General features: G+C 40.3%; 1 long non-coding RNA gene across 1 annotated transcript in view; it reads left to right on the forward strand.

Moving 5' to 3' along the window:
* LOC116085088 overlaps positions 1–9768 on the forward strand; it is a 72577-nt gene that overhangs the window by 22242 nt on the left and 40567 nt on the right. The gene's annotated exons all lie outside the window — the stretch shown is intronic.

Consider the following 9768-nt stretch of genomic DNA (forward strand, 5'->3'; position numbering starts at 1 on the left):
AGAAAGTTAGTAATCTTGCGTTCATAAATCTACATACTTGAGCGAATAGGCAATTTCCTGGAAAAAAAACTTATCAAACTGACTCGTGAAAAATATAATACAGCTGGGTTGTGCGTGCACGCACACGCACACCCACACACCAGGCACTGGCTAGAATATTTTATAAACTCTCTCACACAACCCATGAGCTGAATCATCTTTCTTTATACCTAACTGCTTCACTCACAGCAAGACCACTCTTTAATGCTGCATTAGTATCCATACAGAACTTGAGCTACCTGATGTAGAGAATTATACCACAAAGAGAAAATGCACTTCAATCTCCTTTGCCCTCAGCAACTCAACCTGCCTCTTAAACAAAGCCAGGCCTAGCACAGCATTTGTTTCCCTGTCAAGTCCCCATTCCAAGTTAAAAGACAAAAAAAGCCACGTGCTGATCCTAATGCTTGTAGAAAAACAGTGGACTAGATTTAGAAACTTCTGAGATGATAAATACTCTTAGACGACCAGAAGCAAGACTGATTTATGTGTCCCAATAACAAGTATGTTTCGAACAACTCGCCAACAGCCAGCACACATTATAAGAAAAGTTTAGAGTATCCAATTAAAATATAAAAACGTGAAGCATTAAACAGTTGACCTTTGAAACCATTTAAGTTGGAATCTCTCCTACTACAAAACCAGGAAATAAAAACATGGGGAAGAAAAGAGGAAAGTTTGTCATCAGTATGGATGACACAGGATTGAAAGAGAATCAGCAGGAGACCAGGACAAATGAGCAGTTCAGAGGGTATTGACCCATGACTGTAATTCAAAAATCAGAAGGTATAATTTAAACAATATTAACAACAAAAACCTATGATACTTAGGGATAAATGTAACAAAAGTGTATAGGACCTCTTGAGAAATAATTGTAACACTACTGAAAGATATTAAAGACATTAAAGTTACTATAGAATATGTGTCCAGAGTGAGAAATATCATTATAAAAATAATATGAGTTCTCATATTATAGCCATAACAAGTCATGCAAATCGTGACATAGGGTGCTAGTCGTCACATTGCTAACACCAGTGAGCCAAATGCAGGCTCTATTCCCTTTTCCATTTAAAATAGTACTCACAAAAGCTAAAGCAGACTGTATTCCTTTTGCAAAAATATTTTATCCTTTCTTTGTAAAATTTATGCAGCATACTTTGATGATATACATTCCCAACTCCTCTTGAGCTCTTCTAAATTAACTCTCACTTCCTTGCTCTTCAATTTTCCGTCCTCTGTTGTTCATATTTTTATTTAATAACCCATCGACTCCAATTTGTGTTGCTGGTATACCTCTGGGTATGGGTTCATAATAGGAGCATGTCAACCTACCAGGAAACGTATCCTTAAAGAAAACTGATTATCACTTCACAAGAAGCCATCAACTGTCCATGGGTCCTCAGTTAGGGGTCGGGGCTCATAAACCCCTTCCCACTCCATGCTAGAGTCTTGGCTGGCCTGATTTTGTGCAGGTCTCATGCAGGCAGCCATGGCTACTGTGAGTTCATAAGTTCAGCAGTTTTGCCATGACTAGAGGACACTGTTTTGTTGTGGTTGTTGTCGTTGTTGATGATGATGATGATGGTGATGATGCTGTTGTTCGAGTCCCACTACCCTCTGGCTCTTATAATTATTTTGTTTCTTTTTCTTTGATGGTCCCTGAGCCTTGTGGAACAGATGTGATATAAATGCCCTGTTTGTGACTAGGATCTACACAGTTACTTATTTTCTGTACTCTGACAAGTTGTAAGTTTCTGCAGGGACTATCACACCAAGAACCTTAGCTGATGAGGTCTGAGAACTGCATTAGTAAATACATGGATACAGAGTTAGAAAGCAGTGATCCTGGGTCCATTCATCTCGCTAGGGCCTGTGAGCTCCCCAATCATGCGTCCTTGCTTATATTTGCAGTTACAAACATATAGTACCTTCTGTAGAGTGGGCCTTAAATTCTCCCACCAAGCAGCCGTTATACATTCAAGCTGTTATACCATTCAAGTCACGGGCATATCTTGCTAGACTAGTCATCATGGCAGTTCACAGGCTTCACAGCTGTGAGTAAGCCAACTGATGGCTTTTCTCCTCAGCTGTTCGCATAGCACTTTCCAGTATTATGCCATCCACAACATGGCAGGGAAGAAGCTCAGTGGCTAACACCAACACGATCTCTCCATGTCCTGAAACAATGTGTATGGTGTCTTTACCAATAGGGTCTCACCACCAAGCTTTGGTGGTCAACCAGCAATGTGACAATAGCCCTTATCATTTTAGGGGTTTCCAGGATACCTCTGACAAACAACTCTAGGGGAGATCTCCCATAGCTGGTAGTGGATTTTAAATTTCTATTTATTTATCTTTTGACTTAGGCCCTGAAAGCTTGTTAAAAGGAAGCTATTCTTAAGGTGGTAGGTGAGCAAAAATGTTTATGCACACACAGTGATAGAGTGTGAGGACAACCTAGAATGGAACACTGGCTCACATAATTAAAGGATGCAACATGAAATTAAATGTATAGTCATGTTTTCATGTATGGATAATTCCTCTGGACTTCTTGGTTGATGCTCAAAGATCATAAAATTTAAATATGCAAAATATCAAAAGATAACTAGTGAATTTAAAAATCTCACTGAGGAAACAACATAATCACTTAACTAACTGCTGATCACAAAGATTGATGTGAATAGGTTACAATGTCCAGGTGCTGTTGAATACAGGGATATTAGCTCTTAAAAATCAAAGGGATTTGAACATAATTCCTGGTATTTTTTTATAGCTGAATTGACCATCAACATCCCTGACATACTTGAAAATCAGAGTGAAATTATCACATCCATTTTTCTCAGAGACATCCACCTTGATTAGGCATAGCCCGTTGCTCTGTTTTTATACTCTGGAAAAACAGAAACACGTACGAGATTGTTCTTGCTGAAAGTTAAAAGATTGTCAACCAGGCATGATAGAAGATGCCAGTAATTACAGTACTCATGAGGCCGAGGCAGGAGTGAGGACCTCTTGGACGTGTGTGTGTGTGTGTGTGTGTGTGTGTGTGTGTGTGTGTGTGCGTTTCTTGAAAACCTACAGCTTTGGGAATGAACAACTATGACAGAATTGAGGATACATTTTTCTCCCCACTAACTGACCCTACAGCTAACAACACCATTTCTCTGAGACTGACAGTCTAATATAAAGCCTAAAATTCATATGAAATACTCTTTGGAAAGTTTTTATAGTGTGTGTGTGTGTGTGTGTTTGTGTGTGTGTGTGTGTGTGTGTATATGTGTGTATTATGATTCAAAGAAGAGACTTGATCAAGTCACTCTACAGTACCCAATACTGTACTCCCAAACAGGGTAGAGGAGACAGGCTTTGTTGAACGTAGTGCATTCAGGGCAGTTGAGCTTTGTCACTCTTCTGCTTGAGACTGCATCTTTTACCTGCTAAGGAGCAGAGGGGCCCCTTCTTGGACACAGTATTCCTTAGCCTCAGGCCCAAAGGGCTTGTTCCTGAAGTTTTTCAAGTAAGTCTTGGTTAAGGTTGAGCTGACAGCAGGGCAGAGACATCTTTCCTGGACATCTTGGAGAACGGAGCTTTTCTTCTTGGCTCACGGATAAAGCTGAGATGCTTAGGATCATATTGTGCCTCTTTATTAATGTGTCTTGACTATGTTGTCAGTTGTCAGTGCCAACAGCAGACAGAATCCATTGCTGAGATGAGAGAACTGAATCTCAGTTTATCCCATCTCTCCCACTGAAGCCTGGTTGTTCAATTTTGGTTTTGATTTTGAGCAAGATCAATTTTGATTTTTACAAAACAAGTAGAAGACGTGTGTTCTGATGCCTGCTACTTCCAAACATCACTCATTCCTGTCTCCATCCTTTCTTCGTCTCACTGGCATCAGAACAACTCCCCTCTCCCCCCGCCCCCCATCATCACTATTCCTTTCAGCTCACATCTCTTTCCTCATTCCCTCTGTTCATTTTCCACTTCCTGCGACCTCTCGTAGCCCATTTTTTTTCTAGTGTCTTGATATATTCATTCTTGTGTCTCTAAGGAGATCCCAGCTTTCATTCTTCTCCACCCTTTCTAACATTCACCCTTCTAAATTTTTCTGGCCACTGTATAACGTCACCTAGGCCATCACTTTTACAAGGGAATAGCAAAGCTCCCAGGGCAGCAGATGGACCCTGCTGAGAAAAAGGCACCATCAAAATGCAGGGCTGTACTCCTGCAATCTCCCAGCTTCCTTCTCTCTTGGCAAATGCGTTTCTTTTATTTTCCTTTTTGTGTAGGCAGATAACATTTCAGATAACACTCCAGAGATTAATTATCATGAATTAGCCCAATTCAGTTTTTACTGCTATGTTTTTTATTATTTTAGAGTTAAATATTGGCGTAGTTACAAATCTGTAACCTCTCACCAGAATTTTATATGTAACGTACCGCACAACTGGTATACAGATAATTCGGTCCTCCTGGGTACTTAAGGAAATTATAATTATCTCTCTGTGTCTGAAGAAATTAATTGTCAATGATTTGCTGATTTCAGAGGGAACCAGTGTCCTGACTGATCAGTTTGGGAAATCTTATTCGTCTTTGTATATTTAATGCCTAACATGGCTCCTCATAACAGTCAAAGAGATTCTCAGTAATTGCCTTTGAATCAATTAATTTCCATTCAAAGTATCTTTTGAGAGTCTGTAAATCTCTAATTAGGAGTGGTCATATGCCTACTTATTTCCATGACTACAACAGAATATAAGATATTCGAGTAAAAGATTAGCACAGCTAAATTATTTCTTGGCATTTGCAAGCCACTTGGAAGGTCTTGCAGTTTGTTCTATTGTTATTCATCTTAAAAACTTTATGGGAAAAAAGGAATGTTGTGAATATACTGGTGAAAAACCCAAGGGTAAAGATATAAATCTGCCAATACATTCCACTGAGTTTCAAACAAATACAAAAGAAATAGAGGGAAAATGCTCTATTATGCCATATGACACAAACCTATCTCTTCTATCATGCACAAATAATATGAGCAGAGAAAAAATACTGGACTGTCTTCCAGGCGTTTCTATGTTTACAGAATTCACTTAGACAATCACTTGCCTCTGAGTTCTCTACTAGAAACCTAACAAAGGAACAGCCAGAAAGGCCACTGCGGGGCTAACTGGTATACCTGTTAACTGCTGGAGTCACCAATGAGCCAGAAGCACACATGAAAAAGTTCTCTTAAGTTGATATTTCAACAACAACAACAAAAAACATAGTTTAGGAGTCAGAAAAAAATCATTATCTTTTATGCTACAGTTTAGGACTAAAAAGAAAACATCAAAATTACACAAAGAGGAGACTGTGGTGATGATGTCAGATCTCTAAAAGCTAACCCCAAGCTGGATCCAGTTACAAAGCTTGGCAATTTGTTTGATCCTTTAGAAAGTATTTACTAAAATGTGTGTGTGTATAATCATACAAGGAGAAAAGTGAGTAGGTGAGGTATACATGCAGTGGGCATTTATAGCCACCAAGAGTATTCATCTGACCTTCTGAAGAATACACATGACCATTATAGCATGATTAAGAGAATTAAACACAGACAGTATGAAATGGTGGATTTCAAAACCAACCTTGCCCATAATTATACCCAAAACATTCCAGACCCTTCATGCTCTTCTCCTTACCTAGCCATTATAGTCCTGAGCTCAGAGGTTACTCACTCAGATCTAATCCTAGCTTTTTCACTGAATCGGAAGGCTTAGGAGCAACAGAGGAGATAAGGGCCACAAAGTACCATGGGCTTTGGTGTCAGGCAGACCTTGTTCTGAACACTGACACTCCTACTAGCTGCATCACTGTGAGCAACTCTCTTGAAGTCCTTAGTCTTGAAGTAGAGTTAAGACTACAGATTTTAGAGCAGGCGAGGTGGCTCAGCAGGTAAGAGTACTTACTGCTCTTCCAAAGGTCCTGAGTTCAAATCCCAGCAACCACATGGTGGCTCACAACCATTCATAATGAGATCTGATGCCTTCTTCTGGTGTTCCTGAAGACAGCTACAGTATACTTATTTATGATAATAAATACATCTTTGGGCCGGAGCAAGCAGGGACTGAGTGAGAGGCCAACCATAGCGAGAGGGGTTGACTGGAGCAAGCAGAGGTCCTAAATTCAATTCCCAGCAACCACATGAAGGCTCACAACCATCTGTACAGCTACAGTATACTCATATACATAAAATAAATAAATATTAAAAAAAAAAAAGAACACAGATTTTAGGGCTGGTAAGATGGCTCAGCAGAGAAGAGCACCAACTACTTTTCGGAAGGTCATGAGTTCAAATCCCAGCAACTACATGGTGGCTCACAACCACCCGTAATGAGATCTGGCCCCCTCTTCTGGTGCATCTGAAGACAGCTACAGTGTACTTACATATAATAAATAAATAAAAAATCTTTTAAAAAAAGAATACAGATTTTATAGATTTTTGAGAAGATTAAGGAAATACAACACATGAAGACTTAGAAAATCTGGGAAGCCTGACTGTGCATTGTGAGTGTTGTTCAATGTTCATGGTTCAGTCAGGTTAGTTAAGATGTCATTCATTTATCTGAACAGTATTTACTGAGAATTGCTATGATTTGAATATTAAAAACTATCCACAGGCTCATGTATTTGAACACACAGTCCCTAGGTGGTGCTGTAGTCTCAAAAGGTTATAGAACTTTCTAGAAGTGGGTCACAGTGGGGGTAGTGGGTAAGTCCTGAAGTTTTATTCCTCAGCCCCACTTCCGAGCCATTCTTTGCTTCCCATGTGAGGATACAATGGGACCATCTGTCTCAAGGTCTTGCCGCTGTGCCTTCCCTGTCATGACAGACTGTGTGCTTTCAAACTGTAAGTGGAGACTCAACCCTTTGTCCCTTAATTTTCTTCTTGTCAGGTAAACTACTGTGGTCATATACCGTAAGCCACACAGAGTGTTCAGTGCTGCAATGGGATTCAGAATATTCCTAAGGTAGGTACAGAGGTAGAAAGGAAATAAGAATTAAGGAAAATACATTATTTTGTTCGATGATGAGGTTTGCCTTTATTAAGAAAAGGATTCAGCAAATACTTAAGCATGAGGCTTAAGGGAGAGTCAGAGAGGGTGTGCAAGAGAAAAAGAGTAGCCACATCCTAGGGCGGGCATAGGCTTCTCAATAGGAAGTTACTTGGAATACAGTACCAGACCTGGTCAAAAGCTTCTGCTCCTGCAGGATGAATGATGAAAAATCACTGTGTAAAGGGAGGAAACAAGCAACAGGCTCTCCACTCCACACATGGTCTCCTCTTGTCAACTTCTCCCCAGCCACTGACATGCAAACCCATGCTCAGGCCTCAACACTCCACAAGGAGACCAGAAAGAGGCAAGCCAACAGCTGTGGCCGCTGTCCTCTCTTGTAGTGCAAAAGTCTTTTCAGTTTTAGTTTTGCCCTTCTTCATCTCCACTCTAGGATTTTGATACAGACAAAAGTCTTATTGAAATCAAAAAGTACAGATCTACCCCAATATAGCCAGAAATCCAACCTTTTCACGTTTCGTCAGTGTGTGTGTACGTGTGTATGTGTTCATGTGTGTATGTGTATGTCTCTAGGTGTGTGTCTGTGTGTATCTCTGTATGTGTAATTATCTATGTGACTGTCTCTCGGTGTGTCTCTTTGTGTGTATGTGTACGCATGTGTTTGTGCGTGTATATATGTGTGTGTCTGTGTGTGGCCATAAATGTGTGGGTACATGCATGTGAGTGGTTTATAGGTGGAGGCTAAAAAAGCTACATCAGGTGTCTTCCTCTATCACATTTCATTTTATTTCCTTGAGACAGGCTCTCTTACTGAACTGGAAATTTCCATTTCACCTAGACTGGCTGACTAGGGAGCTCCTGGACCTGACTGCCTGTGCCCCCAGTGCTGCAGTTACAGGCATGTACAGTCAGGCTTGTTTGTTTACTTAGGTGCTTGGATCGAATAAAGGTTCTCCTGCTTACACAATGAAATATCTCCAGAGTCCAAAGTTTCTTTCTTAAGAGTTATGGTCCAATACGACAAGAAACTATAAACTGTATCAGTCAGTGCAATTTTATTGTGAATTAACACACTGTATTCTCTATAATTCTTTTAGCCAGCATCTGAGACAAAAGCTTTCTTTAGAAAGAATAGGCTTCATCTCTTCCGTATGGAACCTCAAGCTGTAGAATCTCAATGCAGTGGGCACAATAATAACCTTCAAAGATGTCCGCGCCCCAATCCATAGAGCCTGTGAATAAGCTCCTTCACACAGCACGAGCAATTTTTGCAGAAATGATTTTGGGAATGGAGAGACTATCTTAGATGATACAGTTGGACTCTGAGGTTACTTGAATACTTAAAAGTGGAGAAGTGTTTTCAACTGTGAGAAGAAAAAGAAAGGCAACAGTTGGGTAGGGGCAAGGAGGTGCTGTATCAGTCCACTTGAAGACTGGGAAGAAGGCTGAGGGCCAAATCAGGTGTCAGGCTCCAGAAGATGGAAAAGGCAAATAATGGATGCTCCCGGCAACCTTAGAAGGGATAGAGTTAGGCCAAGACCTTGATTTTATGCCAGCAAGTCATCATTTAAATAAACAAACAAATAAATAAATAGGTGAAATTGGTTGGATAACAAATAGAAAACGCAGGCACCAGAGGACAGGGAAGTAAGGCCATTAGGCAAGGAGGGAGACAAGTAAATGTACAGAAGTAGGAGATGACTGATTCAATGACCTTGATTGGTCCAGAAGTTCCACAGCATGAGATCACGATGCTGTCAGTGGGCAACAACAGAAGCCGAATACCTTTTCATGCATGGGTATCAGCATCATGAGTCATTCTTCTTCATTGTTTATTCCACATTAGCACACCAGTTCCTCTATTCCACAGTAGCTTGTAAGAACCGATGAGTATCCAAGCATCACTACATCCCTGGACTCACTGTAGAACAAATAAGGGGCCTTTTCCCCTCTGTCTACTCAGTCTATCACGTGCTGAAGGCTCTACTGTCCTAGCCACATCCCTACAGGTGTTCCAGGTAACACAGCTGTGCTGTGAAGCAGGAAATGTATTCTCTGATCTTTTGTAGTCAAGGGATTGATTCTGTTTTTGCACTAGCTAAATGATTTATTAAAGTTCATTTTGCTTTGTTCATTGGGGTTAACCTTACATCTCAGTTATGTTCACCAGAGAGACGAGACTTTGAGCAAGATTATGGAACAAGTAGGAGACTCAAAACATTCAAGTAGTCACCACAGAAGAAAAGAAAAATATCTGGTTTTATTCAATGAATCTGCCTAATATACAAAGCCCTGAACATTGCAAGGAAATTGACCCTAAGGGGATCCAAAGTCCAGTGGATTGGAGCAGCCAAAGGTCACTTATAAAAAGAAAGGCTGGGGAAGGACTAAGCAGTGGGATTAATGATTTTAAGTTTAAAAGTTTGGGGATTTGGAGTTTTTCCCCTTTGTTTTCCTTAAGTACCTTCTTTCCCCAGCAGGCTCATCTGAAAGCGGGTGGAATCTCGACAAATCCTGTTGTGTGTCATGGTTTTCAATCCATCTCCTCTCCTCCCAAGACATATCTTCACACTGATGAAATCAGACAAAAAAGATTTATGAGTCTCAGTTCTTATTTTTTCTTTTCTCTTCTCTTCTCTTCTCTTCTCTTCTCTTCTCTTCTCTTCTCTTTCCTCCT

This window comes from Mastomys coucha, unplaced genomic scaffold (assembly GCF_008632895.1).
Source record: "Mastomys coucha isolate ucsf_1 unplaced genomic scaffold, UCSF_Mcou_1 pScaffold9, whole genome shotgun sequence".
NCBI classification, from domain to species: Eukaryota; Metazoa; Chordata; class Mammalia; order Rodentia; family Muridae; genus Mastomys; species Mastomys coucha.